General features: G+C 35.3%; 1 pseudogene; it reads right to left on the reverse strand.

Moving 5' to 3' along the window:
* Window positions 1-555: 555 nt before the first annotated feature.
* Window positions 556-1702, reverse strand: LOC101433430 (selenide, water dikinase 1 pseudogene; annotated as a pseudogene).
* Between the last annotated feature and the right edge of the window lie 16763 nt (window positions 1703-18465).

Genomic DNA, 18465 nt, shown 5'->3' on the forward strand with positions numbered 1-18465 from the left:
TTGTTTAACTGAATGTGCGTGTGGGTCCTGTCCTGGATGAGCCATGTTCCTGAAGGACATTAGAAAAAATTAAGACTCAAGGTGTCACTCAGCTCTGTACTAATGGGATATCCCTGTCACTGACAAGTTTTTTCTTTTCAGAATACCACTCAAGACAGTGAAAAACAGATCAGACTTCTGATGATAGATAATAAATGAAAAAAAAAACAATGAAAAGACACTAAATAGTTTGACACTACTATTCTTCTAAAGTCTGTGCTACATGAAATGACATTTAAAAGAGTCTGTTGGCAAAAGGTAAGTGTCTAGAGATTCTAAATAAATCAACAGACCTGGATAATTAATACAGTTTTCAACTCAGAAGCTGCCCCGGGATTAGGGGCATCTTCAGTTAATGTAACAGGATAAAAAGGCAATAGGTTCTATTTCATTAATTTTATCCACTCACAAATTGACCTAAAGTCACCATATTTGTAGAAACAATGAGATTTTTGTGATTTACAGTCCTTAATTGAAGTAGTGATAATGGAATATGTCTGTTTAAAAACAAAACCATTAAGCTCTTTTGGTCAGGATTAGGAGGTGCACCTGACATGGCATTCGTGTTCTGAGGGCCACTCCAATGACCCATGGCTTATCTATGATTCTTTCTGTGCAGTTCCTTTTCTCAAGAATCTCAATAATCCATACTTGGTGGCCTTACTCATACTTGGGAGACTTTTTCTCTGCATAGAATTGAGGTCCTTGCTCATATAGCAAACAGATCAGAAGGACTCCAGAAGTTTCCAGGCAGGTCCCATCCATGAGGCTATATGTTCCTGCAGGCCTTGTTCACAACAGCCATCTTGCCAGGCATGGGGCATTTGTGGATGATGAAAGACACGGTGCTCTTCTGCTGCTGGGGCAGGTTCTTCACCCGCCCAGCATCCTGAACCCAATGATGTTGGTGGATATTGAATGTGTGCATGAGCCCTGCAGCTGACCCTCACCAAGTTCTGTTAACCCTCACCAAGTTCATCATTGCTTCTTGTTATGCCAATTCTATATCTTCATGGGTGACCACATGTTTGATGTTATTCCTCTTTTCAGGAATATCCAGCCACTGATGCATGACCATAACCATTTGGTCAGTTCAAGCATGTCTCCTGGTACCACATTGTCTAGCTGATGTTACCCAGCTCCATAAACTCATTGGGTTATCAGGCAGTCATAGAGATACATCCTAAAACAATTGAGGAGTTTAATACTGTTTTATCTGTCACCGAGGTCCTGTTTCCTCTGCTGCATCCTCAAAACCCTGTATAATTAAGGGCATCACTTTATTCCTTTTTCTGTTAACTTTTTGCTGATTCCAGGAAGCATCGGCATGTTGACACATTTCATGATACCCATTGACAGATGTTGCTGAAGGACGTTGGCACACGCTATCCATCATGTGTTCATAATCCATGGTCTTCACCGAGGAGAGAACCTCGTGCCTCAGCAGGATCGCACAGGTGTCCATTCTAATGTTTAGCCTCTGGATAACTGTTCCCAAACCGCTCAGCTTCTTAGATGTGGTTCTCTTTAATAAATCCAGAAATTTCTGTTATAAATTTTATGGCACTTTGCAGTCCATGCCGTTTAGCTCAGGGAACCTGGTCATCTGGAGGCTCTTGTCCAATTCAAGAATTTCTGGGTTAAAGGATTCCTGTACAGGCATGGTTCTCAGGCACACACACATCACAGCACCTTCCCATACTTTTCCTAGTCTGTTGGATTATTTACAGATTCACCAACTTGCCTTTTTCCTCCTCCTTCTCCAGTACTTTTCTGGGGTCTAAAATAAGCTTAGAAGTGTAACAATGTCAATTCTATCTAACTTGCTTTATGATTCAAAATTTCAACAGTTTATATTGTAGGAATGTAAACTCCAATTACCAAATGTATTGGAAAGTTATAGTACACGAATAACTCTAAACATTTTGAAAATGAAGAATGAAATTGGAGAGCTCACACTTCCTGCCTTAAACCATATTACAGCATGATACTGACATACTGATCAAGGGACTCAAATTGAGTGCTCAGAAATAGACTCTGACTTCTATGGTCAATTGATATTTGACAAGGTTTCCAAGTGCACAAGAACTGGGACAGAATGGTCTCTTCAATAAGTGGTGCGGTAGAAATAGATATCCATATCCAAAAGAATGTGAGAGAACTTGTATCCCATACATTAAACAAAAATAAGCTGAAAATCCATCAAAGACCTAAATATAAAACTAGAACCATAAAACTCCAAGGAAAAAATGTAGGGAAGCATATTCAAGATCTTGTAGTAGGCAGTGATTTCTTAGACTTTATACCCAAAGCGTGAGCAATGATAGAAAAAAAATAGAAAAATGGGACATCCTCAAAATGTGACATTTTTTAATTCAAAGGATATTTCCAAGAAAGGGAAAAGGTAAACAGAAGAAAATATTTGGAAGACACATGTCTGAAAAGGGTTAAAAATCAAGGATATATAAAAAAGCCCTACTACTCCATAATATAAAGACAACCCAATTTTTAAAAAATGGACAAAAGTCTTGAATAGACAGTTTTCCAAAGAGGAAATACAAATGCCTAAAAAGAACAAAAATAGATGCTCATCATCCATAGCTATTAAGGAAATGATAATCAAAAACACAATGAGATATCCCTTCACACCTACTAGATGGCCATTACAAGAAAAATAAAAAACAAAACACAACTACAAGGGTTGGAAAAGGATGTGTACAAATAAGAACACGTATTCATTGTTGGTGGGAATGTGGGAATGTAGAATGTACAACCATTGTGGAAGACAGCCTGGTGGTTCCTCAGAAACCTAAGTTTAGAATTGCAATATGATCTGTCATTCCCCCTACTAGTCATATACACAGAAGAACTGAAAGCACAGACATGAATAGACATTTGCATACTGATTTTCATAGCAACACTTTTCACAGTTGCAAAAAGATGGTAACAACGGAAGTGTCCATCAACTGCTGAATTGATAAACAGAATATGGTTTATCCATACAAAGGAATATTTTTCAGCAGTAAGGAAAAATGAAGTCCCGATGAAGGCGACTATATGAATGAAACTTGAGGACATTACGCTGAGTGAAATAAGTTACAACACAGAAGGACAGATATTAAATGACCTCACTAATGTGAATTAATTATAATGAGCAAATTCATGGAGCTAATACATTTAAAATGAGGGAAAATACTTCTCTAATCATACTTGATGAGCTTGCATTGAATAAACCCTCCTCCAAAGAACAACTAGAAACATTGATTAAAAAAAAAATCTATTTGAAGACATGAAGCAGCTGAAAATGTATCAAGTTCTTGAGGAGTCAATACCCCAGAAAGAAGATTAGGAACGATTAGCTCAACATTCAGTGTCACTTATCACTGCAGTGTTTGCTGATGCCTACACAGTGACCAAGAGCCTAAAAGACTAAGCAGCTTAGTAGAACTCTTACCGAACTTAGTAGAACTCTGATAGTCAACCCGTATATCCCTCCATATGCAAAAATTTAGATGGATCATAGACACAAAATAAAAAAAACTAGAAACTTGAAGCTTCTAGAAAAAATAAAAAGTAATATTTCCGTGACCCTTGGCTAGGCATAGACATGACACAAAAACACAAATGATACCAAAAGAAAATGACTAGACTTCAACAAAATTAGAAATATCTGCCTATCAAAAGATACCAGTTATGAAAATGAATAAAGAAGGTACAGACTTGCCCAATTAAAAAAAAATGAGCAAAAGAATTAGAGACACTGAATAAGAAAAAAATTAATTTAAATAGCCAGAAAGGAAAATAAACATGAAAAGATGCTAAAAATTGCTTGTCAGCAAAGAAAAACAAATTAAATCCATGATGAGATATTATTTCAAACATGATAGAATGGCTAAAAAATAGAATGTAGTTTAGGTGTGAAGCAACTGAAACTCTCCTTCTTTCCTTGTGGGGGCATAAGTGATATAACCGTTTTGGAGGATTGTTCATCTGGTTTTGATTAATTAAACATACTTCTACCTTATGATCCTGAACTTCCAGTTGTAGGTATTTTCTCAAAAGAAATGAAAACACATGTTCAAAGACTTTTGGAAGACTGTTTACAGCAGTCTTATTTACAATAGCTAAATACTAGAAATAACCCAAATGTCCAGGAACAAAACAATGGATAAGCAGATTGTGTTTCACCCAGAAAATGGAATAGCACTCAGCAAAAAAACCTAAGTATTGATGTATGGATACCCTTTGTTCCGTAAAGTCTACTTCTAGAAATTCCAGAGGAAGTAAATTCAGAAGATGTGCAAAGGTTAATTAATTACGAGATATTTCCTGGAGCATGTGCATAATAATAAATAATTGAAACAATTGAGGTGTCTCAAATCAGGGAACTGGTTAAGTTAACAACAGAATAATATAAATTAAAATTGAACTGTAGAGTTTATTTTGATGGAAAACTAGTTGCAATAGAGTAATTGAACAAACTACCTGACAATGTAATATATATATATATATACACACACACACACAATTTATAGACAATGGGTGCATACAAATATACACTTGAACTTACAATGATATTTGAGTATGTGTATATATGAGTACACTTGTGTTTGATGAGTGTGTCAGTTCCAAGCATGTGCACAGTGTGTGTGAACTTGTGGAGGATGAGTGGTGGGGAAGGGAAACAAAGTTCTAGGGTTTAATTTTACAATGACATTGCCGAACCTCATTTTGGCTTTAACAGATGTTAATTGCCAATGTAGTAAAGAGCAAACCAAAAATCAATAAAATTTCAGTTTTCAAATCAAATAATAAAATATTTAACTATATGTATTTTGTATTAACCTATTTACCAAATGAATCACCAATTTTCATTAGATGTTTTAAAAGCAATGCACAACTATCATTTCTGCCAAGTTTGATGTGAACCCAGCCCATATATCTGTTGAGAAAACACAAAAAGTGGAGAAAGCTGTGGATTTCTAAATTAGTTTTTGATACTATGTAGTGAAATGGTACCTATACCATACTATGCCCCAGCCCCTCCTATTTCCAGCAGTTAGGAGGTATTATTTCCAAACTGAACTCTCCTGAGAATACTTTTAAAATCACTTTCTCCCTATATCTAGGTCAGGAAAAATGTTCTAAAGTCCAGATAATAAATACCTTTGGCTTTGTGGGGCATCAGTCTGTATCACAACTACAAAATCTGCTGTTGTACTGTGAGAGCAGCCACAGACAAAATGTAAATGAATCGTGTGGCTGTGTTCCAGTGAAACAGGCAGTGGACTGGGTTTGGCATGCCAGCCATGGTTTCCTGAGTATTGCCCTATGCAATATAAATAATTTTAACACTGATTAAAAAAAAAAGTAGTGAAAATCAAGAATGAATAGGATAGAAAGCATAAAATAGATTCTATCTATTGAGTCTGCATTTTATAATGTGAAATAACATCAAAATGCTAAGAATGCTTGAAGTGTTTCTATTTTATCAATATACAGCCATTAGCAAATAGTTTTAAAATATTTAAATTCAAGAAGAATCTTGTATGAGAGGAAGATTTATATTTGAAATAATTTTTTTTTAACAGGTAGATAGATATGTTTGGAAAGACATACCAACTCTAAAACAGTTCTATTCAAAAACTATTTTTTTAAAATGAACACAATTCTTTCTAAAAATGAAAATATGAACCCATGTTCCTTTCAGAATTTTTTCTATTAATTAACTTATAAAAATACCACAAGAAGGATAATATTTCTTGGTATATATTAATATCCTTTAATCAATTTCTCACCGTATATGTCTTTCATATGCTGAGGCGTTGCTCTGAAGTATGTGTTTATTTAATAGAGTTTTATTAATTTTACTTCTAAATAAAGTTGCCTGAAATCTTCAAATTTACATTTTTGCAAATTCTTGACTTGCCATTGATTCTTCCCTGTAGACCATAATGTTTTAATCAATAATTGTTCTCTATATAACTTTGAAGGTGAACAGAGCAAATTCTGATAAATGTAAAATACTTTCCAATTTAATGTTTCCATTTTGAACTTTGTAAATCTTTCAGCCTAAGATGTTTATTACACTACTGCCTTTTTGCCTTCTGAGTACCTTTTTAATAACCATTTCTACAGTATAAATGCCTTTTTTAATATTTCATTTTAAATCTTTTACTAAATATAAATACTGAAAATCCATAGAACACCTCAAACTTTTCCCTTTCCAGTGAAGAATATAAATTTATAAAGTTAAAACTGGAAACTCCCACTGAAAAAATTTCCCACAAGTTAAGATAATCAAAATAGCAATTATAAAAGTTCATATATAAATCCTGCATCACATTTCAGAAATCATATTTAAATTGTTCTGAATTTCTTTTACTTTTAAAAGAATGTACTGCAATAATTTCATGTTCATCAGCTTTGTTTTCAACAATGCAGTTTGCTAAAAAATCATGATGAGCTGTTTTTTTTGTTCCATTCATTGAATATTTTGGTTAAGGTTTTCCAAATTATTTTGAATAAATGTTATAAATTTTTAAATAATTTGTTTTCAGACATAGTTCAGTCTCATGATAGGACATTTAGGTTTATTTCCAATGTCTTAAGTGCCTAAAAAATGTCTAACACCTGATTGATGGTGGCCAGCAAAGAAGAAACACTCTTGCAGTTTTTCTTGGTGTTCTTATTCAGAGGAGGATTGAACATAAATTTTTTGTAGTTTATTTACTGTAAATTGTGGATATATTTTGAAAATGACTTCCATTACCATGGATAGAATATGAACAATGATAAATTATGTGCTTTCCATGATGAATACAAAGCATATTACTCAAAGTTTACTTAATTTAGGAAGAATATTGTTTTTCCTGTGAAGTTGTGCTCCACAATATTAGCAAGCAAAACCAAATAATTTTATTTTGAATGTTGAACATTTAAGCTGAATTTTACAAAATCACCCCCCATTAATAGTAAGTATTTCACATTTGACAGAAAGAATGTAAAAAGCCTTTATTTTGATTCCATAAATGGGATGGGGAAAAAAATTGACCCATCATTGGAATTACCTTAACTGATTCTCCATTGGAAGTATCTGAACACACAGACATAAACCTGCCATCACTTAAAGATTGGAAATGTTCTGTCAATGCAGACAACACATTCACAAGTGCTGTTTCAGTTTTCATACATGCAAATGAAAATCTGGGATAAAAGATAAATAAAATTCATTTAAACAGTCTTCTTACCTAAATGAGAAATGATATTTCAGAGTAATATGTAAACACACCATGTGTAGTTCCTTGATATGACTATGGTTTCTATGGCAGGTTATATATATATATCAACAAATATTTTATCAAAGTTACATGTTCTTCATCAATTTTTTGAAAATCAGAAATTCAATGCTTAATTTATATAATCATGCATTTTCAGGTTTGAATTCATCACACCCAAACGGATTTATTCCAGCATGAACTGTGTCACGAAACTGTAAAATAAGTATTTGCATATTTCTCAGGATAGTAAATTTCAGTACCTTTTTAGCAATATTTGCAAAACACTCTCAGTATCCTCAGCCTCTATTTCCTGTACACATTTTTCATGCAACTAACCAATAGTTGTCCATATTACCCCGAGCCATCCATCTAGCAGTTTGCAACTGCATGCCTCTTATAGGTTACAAACCAGTTACAGCACCATTTTTAAGTGAACAATGAACACTTCTTTCACAAACCAAGAAATGAATTGACTGTCCTGGCTGTTCTAGGGAGGTATTAGTTAGCTTGTAAAAGGAAAGGTTAAAAAAACTACAAGAAGATCATGACAGTCTTTTCCCTTATTTTCCCTTATTTTCCCTTATTTCCTGGATTTAATCATATGGCAAAGTAAATCCTCCAATAGTTCTACACAGAAAAATCTGAAGAATCTGGAGGTCTATTGAAACATTAAGAGGTACATTTTCCACCTAATAATTGGAAATTGGAATTAAATAAATAATACTATTTATGATAGCATTAAAACATAAAGTACTTAAGAGATAAATTAAACAGATACAGACAATACTTGTACACTGAACTATAGGAAATATTGTTAAGAAAAATTAAAGACCTAAAAGTTACATTAGTGGATTAGAAAATAATTTTTAGTAAGATATTACTTGTCCAAAGTTGATTTATAGATTCACAGCAATCTCAATTAAATCTCAGATGACATTTTTATACATTAAGAGCTGATGCTAAAATTTCTGTGGAAAGGCAACAGAACTAGAAGACCTGCAACAATTTTGGAAAAGAAAAATGGACATTAAAATAGAGAACAAAACTTACACTATTAGATTTCAAAACATTCTAGAAAGCAATAATATACAAGATAGAGAGGTGCTCATATAATGATAGACATATAAACGAAAGAAACAGAATAGAATGTATATATATATATATTTTCAATTCATTTACAACAAAAGTGTCAAGGCAATTCAATAGGGAAAAGATATTCTTTAACAAATGATTCTGGAAAAATTAGATAGCCACATGCACAAAGGGAACCGCCACTCTTACCTCACACTATTTATAAAAATTAACTTAAAAGGGATGAATTAAACATGTAAATGTAAGAGTTAAAAGTATAATATTTCAAAAAGAACACTTAAGAAAAAACTTTAGTTACCATAGGTTAGACAATTACTTTTTAAAATATGACATACAAAAAGAACCACAAAATTAAAAATCGATAGATTGAACATTATTAAAATTAAAAATCCATTCTTTGTGAAAAGTAAGAAAAGACCAGAAAACAGAGGAAAATACTTACAAAACATGTCTTCTAAAATATTCTTACACAAAACATAAAAGAAACTATCACAATTTAATAATAAGAAAACAGTCCAATTTAAAAATGGTCATATGATATGAATAGGCACTTACCCAAAAAACAAATACAGGTGAAAAATAGCTCAATTTATTAGTCATTAAGGAAATACAAATTAAAAATACAATGAAATATCACTATACATCTATTAAAATGCCTAAAAACTGAAACAATGGAAAGAAATAAAAGAAAAACTCACCATACTGTTTGCAGGTAAGGATGCAGATAACTGGAATTCTCATCCATTGCTGATGTGGAATGCATAAGGGTTCACCAACTTTGGAAGACAGATTAACCCATAATATGAATGTATAATCACCGTTCTAGTTAAGTACACAAGAAAAATAAAAACATGTAACTGCAACAAGACTTATATGAAAATGTTCATAGCTATTTTTTCATAATAAATATAAACTGGAATAACTACAAACATCCACCAACTACTGAAGGATAAACAATTTGTAGTAGGGACATACAGTGGAATATTATTTAGCAACAAAAAGGAATGACTGATATATGCAATAAGAAGGATTGCCCTCAAAACCATTCTGCTCAGTGAAAGAAGCCATAAACCAAAAGCCCATGGTATATGATTTCATTTATTTGACATTCTGAAGACTACCAGGTCAGAAATGGATCTGTGATTGTCAGGGACTGGAGGTAAAATTAGGAGACTGACCACAAAAGGGCTAAAGAGAAAGCTTTTGTGGTTATGGAAATGTTATATATCAATTGTGGTTACACAACTGAGGGGTTTGTCAAAAGTCATCAAACTGAACCCTTGGAAAGGGTGAATTTTATTGTATGTAAATTTTATTGTAATAAACCTACTTTTAAAAAGAAGTATACAAAGAAAGAAACATCATTTGAGCCGTTCCCTCCACTTGGAAATAATTCCGGCCTCCACCATTTTCACCCCTGCTCCACATGCCAGGAGTTAAATGGCTTTGCTCCTTTCTCCATCACACTTGATGTGCCTCTATCCTAGTGCTCAGAACACTGTGTTAATTACACTCCCTGATTTTCCTGCTTCTTCTCCCTCCTAAAGTGGGACCCTTGAGGGTGTATCCCATAAATCTTTATCCCTATAGCTAAAGTCATGTCTAACAAATGAAGATATTAAATAGTGATGGGAAAGAGGAAGAAAGAGGAAAAGAAGCGGAAAGATAGTCTCTCTTTAATCATTTTCTCTTCCAATTACACCTTGTATTTCAGTTTCCTAGGCTGCTTTCCAAATACCATGAAATGGGTCAGGTTAAAAAGGGGAATATATTCACTCAAGGTTTGAGGCGAGGAAAAGTCCAAATCGAGGCATCATCAAGGCGATGCTTTCTTACAAAGACTGTGTTCTGGGGCTGGTTGCTGGTGGTCCTTGGTCCTTAGATTTCACATGGCAAGGTGTATGGTGGTGTCCCCAGTTTTCTCCCATGCTTCCCAGGTCCACTGAATTTCAGCCTCTTATTTTCTGTGGCTTTCTTTCTTTTATCTGCATTTCATTTTGCTCTTAAAGGACTTAATTAATAGGATTAAGAACCATCCTCACTGAGGTAGGCTGCACCTTCTCTGAAGTAACCTCAACAAAATGTCCTCCTTACAGTGGGCTTTCAGCACAGGAATGGATTAAATTTGAGACCACGTTTTCCATACATACAACCTCAAACCATCACACAGCAGGGAAAAATTCATTTCTTTTGCCAGTCTATTGACTCAAGAGCTAATGTTAATTACAAAATGTCCTAGATTTATAATGGATCTTTCCTGTTATTCCATAACCTTAGGATAAAAAGGATGTGTGTCACTTGTTGGTTATCTAGGTATTAACTGTTTTTAATCTGTAGAATCAGCCTAAGATTTTGCTAAATATCAATTAAAAAATAGTTTAGATGATGTGCTAGGGCATAATCCTCTACAGTCTGCAATAAGCATATATAAACATTGAGACAGATCCATAATTTTTGTCTGAAAAATGGACCACAATATCAACTTCTTTAACTTTTATTTCCTACATGAATCAACAGAAGCCATCCTATTCTATTGTGCCTTCCAGGATAAGTAAGAGAAAATGCCACACACAAACTGCTGAATTATCTTCACCCTTGTTCTTTTATTTAGTAGTATATCCATGTTAATTCATTATATATATATGTAAGGTCTGAGGACAGAATAGTGTGTCTGTGCATGTAAAGAAATAGAAGAAATAAATTATAATATGTTAGAAAGCATCATATTTCTTATATATATTTTGGTTAAAGTATTAAAGGCTACACTACATAATAGACTCTAAAATAAATTTATACTAAAACAGAACAAAACAATGATCACTGTTCTAAGACCAATATCAGGTATGCATTTCTGACTTCTTTCCTAAATTTCTGCTTTTGGACTTATCCAGGCTTAAAGTTGTGAAAACAATAATAAATATTAGTCCATCAGATACTTTCCTTATATGGGGGCTCAACAGCTTGGTACAAATACAAAATAACTTATTCATTTAGTACACTGTGATTTGTTTCTCAAATGACTTCTCTGAATTGTCCTTTCACTTCCAAGAATATTAATAGAAATATTGCCTAACTTTAAGAGAAGCTTTCAAACACATAACACTAATATTAAACAAACAATATTTAATATTTAATATTTGCTTACTAAGTGCTTTACATTCATTATCTCATGTTTTCCTCCCAATACTGAATGAGGGAGGTATTCATGCTATCCCCATTTTGTGGATGGAAAAATTAAGGCATCTAAAGATTAAACTTTTGGAATCATTCAGCTAGTAAGAGGTAGACCTGGACTTGAATGAAGGTCTCTTTAGCTCCTAATTTAGTTGACTCTATTACATTGTATCTCATGTAGAGGCTTGTTGGTTGGAAAATTGTTTTTCTTTAGAAACCATGATATAGCTACTGTTTATATGAGTACCTCTAAAATCACATCACAAGTACCAATATTTCAATAAAAATCTGAGTATAATGTCTAAAGTTGTTTCTAAGAGCAATGCATTCTAAGGTTTTTCTTCTTGGCATATAGGAATAGATTTTCTGTTTATATAGTTGAATAATGAAATCTCATACCTTTCCTCTTGTGTCCTATTAATTCTGAATATAGTTGTTTATATGGAGCTTTGTAGTATAACTGAATGATATAAGAATCCTTGTACTACCATTGGGGAAACAGATATAGATAATTCTTGAAAGATTAAAATAAACATCGAATATAATAGAAGATAAGAACATGCTCAATGTTTATTTTCTAAAACTTTTTATTGCAGTAGAAACAAAATTTCCCATTTTAACCCCATTCCAAGTATACAATTCAGTATTATTATCTATATTCACAATATTGGGTTACCGACACTATCTACTACCTCTCCTTTTTTATCACCTCAGAAAATCTACTCACCCCATAAGCTATAACTCTCTCTTTCTGCACTGCTCCCTTGCCCCTAGTAATCTGCAAACCATCTGTCTCTATGAAGTTTGGTTCTTTTAGTTATTTCACATAAGCAATATCATACTTTTCTTTTTTGTGGCTTATTTTGCTCAATATGATGTCTTCAATGTTCAACTATGTTTCATTCCTTTTTATGGCTGAAATATTGCTTTGTATGTATCTAACACTTTTTATATTCATTCACCCATTGATGGACTTCCACCTCTTGACTATGACAATGAATAGTGAATAATAATGCTGCTATAAACATTGGTGTACAAATATGTGTTTGAGTACCAGCTTTCATTTCTTTGGGGTGTATACTAAGAAGTGGGATTGCCAAATCACGTGGTAATTCTATTTCAAATAAAAGCCATGCTTGTTTTTGAAAGAATACATTACTATCATAGATTTTGTACTCATAGTTTCTAAGGCTTTGGCTGCATATTTTAAAGATATTACCTCTAAACCTCACAACATTCTTGTGAAGAAAATACAGAAATTCTTAGATTATCCTTTAGGCTCACTTGAAACAGTGTTGCACCAGGAAGGTGGCAGACCCAAGCCATGAAATACAGGCATGTCCACCTTCAAGGACGCCACTATTCTACGGTCATCAGAAGATGGAAGTTTTCTCAGAAGGGAAGCAACGTGTATGTTTGTAGGACAAGATTGTCCCACATTCATTTTGTTTGGTGCACCAATTGCTTTCAGCAATTTTGTATTTAGTTCATGTACTCACTCCCCCACTCACTATCTCTTACACTCAGTTTTTGACACACTTACATTGGTTTCATGGGTCCTGAAAGGATTTCAGAAGTCTAGTGAAAGAAGGTGATGATGATGATGTTATCAAGATATTTATAGAAGAATGTCACTACATGATTTACATGTACTATCCTATTTAATTCTAATTACCATCCAATGAGCTATATATTTAATATTCCCATTTTACAGATAAGGAAACTGATTACTTTCTGAGGGCCCACAGCTCCATAGGGTAATGCTGGGATTTGAATTCACAATACCCAAATTGTGTGCTCTTAACTACTAAACTATATTGCTTCCCTTACAGGACTATTTTGTAATTTTTCCCATTAAAAAAAAAAACTCAAGCAACTGCCAAAGATATAAGAATTTGTACTAAGAACCAAAAAAAAAAAAAAATGGTAGCTGATTAACTTGTTCTTCATTAGCTGAACCTTTCCCTGCCTTTAAAAAATAATCAGCTAAAATTTCAAGTATACTTCATTGCAAACTCCTTATACTGAGAAAACCTTCATCCAGGGATGTTGACTTAATTGTCCAGAAGATTTGAGGCTAAATAGTTTTTCCTTTGATTTCACTCGTGAGTCAGTGCTCCTCATGCCCTTTGCCACAGTGAAAACTGCAGCTAACTTTTCATTTCAGGATAGCACCAGAGTGGTTGTGCTAGCAGGGAGGCTGGCTGCTGTATTAAAGAAAACTGCAAGTGGGCAAAGATGGATGGCTTCAAGAAAATGTGCTTCCCATCTACTTGCAAGTGTGATTTAAAGAGGATTTTCAAGGCATCAATAGACAATATTACTCACATCAATTCTCACTGCTGTCTCCTTCTATAACATTTTGCCAATTCTGGTGGATAGCTAGCTACTGTTTAATCAACAGCATGCATTTGAGAAGGATTCCCCTGAAATCCTAAATCAAATTTCTTATAATGCAATTTGAATGAATTGGTGGAAATGATAAATTTATCTGTTGTATAACAGGTTTATTTCAAGCTGTATGAGCTACCTGAGGGTAAAAGGGAATTTTACCAACTCATTTGAAATGTTTGTCCCTGATCCTACTATCAGGTTTTTCTCTCCTACAAGTTTTGTACATGAAATATTTTATTTACCATTGTTTGTAACATTGTGGTCCCTTCCCTACTTTTTGGAAGTAAAGATATAAATAAGTTCAAGTCCATGAATTTATGCAGGACAAAGTTTTTATAAACTGGAATGTATTTGTGTTTCATGATCATTTGCTGATATGTTTCCTCATATGACAATAGTGGTAGACTGAATGATGACCTCCCAAGATGGCCATATCCTAAACTCTAGAACCAGTGAATATTTCAAGTTTCATGGTAAAAGGTATGTGGCAGTTTGAGATTATTTCATGAATCCCAAAAAGTGAAAGATTAGATTTGTAAACTAATCTATTTCTCTGAGTGTGAAACCATTTGACTGCATTAAATTCAGCTGAGGGGCGTTTAATTAGATTACATGTTAAGACTGATTTGGGGATTTTTGTTTTGACTACATCAGTGGGCAGGACTCAGGTCGAGTCCCCACCCCTTTGCTGGGTCTGAAAGAAATGGACACTCAGAGAAGAGAGCGCTCTGTCATTTTGATCCTGCTTTGAGACAGAAATGAGAAGGTTCCAACAGCTGAGGCCCAGAGGACAGATGAGCCATTTTGCCTGATAGTTTACAGCAGAAATTGGGAAGAGAGCTAAACAGCCGAGGCTGATATAGAAGCTCTGTGCCAGGAGAGAGAGGACTACAGGATCATATAATCATGTAGCCTCAAGAGGCTGGGCCCATGGAGCTCAAAAGGAAGACGAAGCCCAGAGGGGAGAGGGAGACCAGGCAGAGAGCCCGCTATCTTGAAGGTGACTTTAGTGAGAAAGCACTTAGTATGGTTCCTGGAGTTGAATTTTCCATGGCCTTGGGACTATAAGCTTTTATCCCAAATAAATAGCCTCTATAAAAGGTATTGGCATCCATTTGGCAGACTAATACAGGGTATTAAGGCAAGCTTTAGGTAGGGAGTTTATCATGGGTTACCCAGGTGGCCCAATATAATCACAAGGATCCTTAAAGTGGAGAGAGGGAGGCAGGAGATGAGTATTGTGACTCAACCACCAAGCAGGCTTTTAGGATGGAAGGAGGGTGTTATGAGTCAAGAAATAAAGTTGACCTCTAGAAGCTTTTCCAGGAAGCAAGAAAATAGATTGTCCTTTAGTGCCTCCAGAAAGTAATGCACACCTGCTGATTTCTTCATTTTATCCAGTAAAACCGATGTCAGATTTCTGGTCTTGAGAACGACAATACAAAACATTTCTGTTGTTTTAAGCCGGGACATTTGCATTAATCTGATTCAGGAGCAAAAGGAACGAGATACAGACATTGGCATGTGAAAGTGGAGTGAGGCTATAAAAATACCTAAAAATGTGGAAGTTGTTTTGAAATTGGAAAATGGTCAGAGGATGGAATAAATTTGAGGGGCAAGACAGAAAAATTTGAGGTTGCATTAAACACAGAGTTTGTGGAAATATGGGTGTTAACAACTTTGCTAGTGAGGACTGAGTAGGAAGTTAGGAGAATAGTAGACAAAACACATATTTTCTTAGAGAATCCTTCAGTAGACATAAACACAGTTTTCCTAATAAAACTTTCAGAATTACAGTTCTGCTTTATGCCTGCCAATCATGGAAGAAAATTGTGATATATATTCTGATATTTTAAACAATTGTTGAGAGGCCAATAGGAATTTTAATGAAAATTTAGGAATTAGAAGGTAAAAATCAGAAAAGGACTTTGCAGTTTAAGTAACCAGACACATAATTCAAAAAGAGAAAACATATTGCCTAGAAGATCTCTAAGAGTTGTTAAAGAAGATAGGTTTATATGTGCAAACTGAAGTACATACTTGGGAGAACAGAATTATAATTATGGGTAACAGTATGTTGGGGATACCAGCGAGATGAGACACTTGCATGCTGGGCCAGGAGGGTAGATTTCAAAAGCCTTCGAGGTGGAGCAGTCCAAAGTGTCACATATTAAATAGCTAAAATAAGTGATTCAATAGGGACAGTAGCTGAGAGGTTGCTAGGGCTGAGGAGGGGAAGGTAAAGGAGAGTTACTGCATAACAGGTACAGAGAGTTTGTTTCCAGTCATGAAAAACCTTTGGTAATAGATGGTAGTGATGGAAACAAAACATTCAGAATGCAGATAATACCACTTAAAATTTGTTAAAGTAGGAAATTTTGTGTTATATAATGTGTCACCATAAAAAAATTACTGTGTTTGGTAAATTATTTGCCATGCAGTGTGCTGGGACCTCTCTCCTCCCTTTAATGTAGACAGTATGATTTATCCTTGTTTTTTGTAAAATCTGGACAATTTTGAGGGGGCTGAGCTTTATGTCCAGGTTGATGGAAGGCAAAACCAACCTAAGAAAGGAAGCTGGAGTTGAGGACAAAGGAGATATTGAAAATGTAAAGCCCTGGAGATTAAAAAAAATTCCCGAGAAAACATCAAACTTTCACAACTGTGGTTTTGGTGATATCAAAGCTGAGAATGACAATGTATAAAACTGGACCAGTTCCTCTCTGATGATATTTGGAATAAACAGACATTGTACAGAGGTATATACAGATGATATTCTCTACCTATGGAGCTGGAAAAGGGCAAGGTCCAGGCTGAGCTGAGGGGTCTGTAGTTGGGGGAGGGGCTGGGTTTCCTCTTCTCTCAGCCCCTCCCCCACCCTTGAAAACTCCCTGGCTGTTCTGTGGCTCTGTGATGCGGGCCTGGATCTCCAGGCAGCACAGGCTCAGTGCCCAGGGCTCAGAGCTGCCTGAGGCTGGTGTGTGCTGTGGAAGATGGAAACAGATCTCTACTTCCTGAGACACCACTGGCCCCATGGATGAGCACAAGCACATCCACATGGAATGCGGTATGGATTTTGTTTTTATTGTGAGAGATATTGTTCTTTCTACTCTTTCTGTACTTCTCCAGATGAATCCATCTGTGGAGGAAGGAGACAGATATCAAGTAAGGGAATCCCAGATACATCCCCCAGCATAGTTGGAATTCCACTTTCCCTGTTCCTCTCACTTTACTTAATCTGTTATGTTTGCACAGACCCTGAGGTAGGCCCTAGCAGGAAAGATGAGAAACATTTCTTTAGGGAGAAAGACTGAGAAGACAGAAGGGTTATATCTACACTCACAGATTAATCTCTTCGTGGGTGTCAGAGAACTAACTCAAGGGTAAGTTTCAAGCAATGCAGTTCAGTGTCTTTGGGGTTAATTATTGAGAGAGTGTAGGAAATGTTTGGGGACAGAGCCAAGCAAAAATTATTCATCATTTCCCTTCCTCAGTCTGGTATCTCTAGGGGAAGCCCTTGTCTTAGGGCTTATCTGGAGAGCAGGACTGAGTCTCTGAAAGCTTCTGAGCAGATGCTAAACCCTGATCTCTGGCCTCAGAGAGTAGACTCCTACTTGAGGGAGCTCACACACCCCAAATTCAGAGACTACACCATCCAAGCAAACTGGGTGGTGCTTCAGAGGTAATCACCGGACATTGTAAATCCTCACAGGGCCCACTGGATGGAATGGAGGAGAGTATGGGCCATGATGTGAACCATTGTCTATGAGGTGCAGAGGTGCCCAAAGATGTACTTACCAAATCCAATGGATGTGTCATGATGATGGGAACGAGTGTTGTTGGGGGGGGGGAGAGGGGGGGTGGGGGGGTGGGGTTGAATGGGACCTCACATATATATTTTTAATGTAATATTATTACAAAGTCAATAAAAAAAAATAATCACTCAGAGCAAAAAAAAAATAGAAAAAAATATTCTTTATCTGAGATTTTCAAAGGCAAAATTATAGAAAATGTTTTATCCTCTTTAAAAGAAAAGAATAACAAGAAAGGAACATAGAACCCCATGATTTTGAGGTAGAAAGTCAAATTGTTTATAAATAATGGAGGTCTGCTTTTTGCCTAAGAGAAGAGAGTTAGTACTGGATCCCAGCCTTTCTTTCTTTCAGGGTCAAGGCAGAGTCAAGAGAAATATGTCCTCACCTGAACCACATGCTCTCAGAATATCACTCCTCGCCAACTCAGCAATCCCATGAATCCCCCAGAATCACCTGCCCGGCTCTACCACACACTCTTCCACTCTACCACCACATACTCCTCTTTTTAAAAAATTTCTCTCCCTCCTCCCCCAATTGTCTGCTCTCTGTGTCCATTCACTGTGTGTTTTTCTGTGACTGCTTCTATCCTTATCAGTGGCACTGGGATTTTGTGTCTCTTTTGTTGCATCATCTTGTTGCATCAGCTCTCCGTGTGTGCAGCGCCATTCTTG

This window comes from Dasypus novemcinctus, chromosome 22, assembly GCF_030445035.2.
Source record: "Dasypus novemcinctus isolate mDasNov1 chromosome 22, mDasNov1.1.hap2, whole genome shotgun sequence".
NCBI classification, from domain to species: Eukaryota; Metazoa; Chordata; class Mammalia; order Cingulata; family Dasypodidae; genus Dasypus; species Dasypus novemcinctus.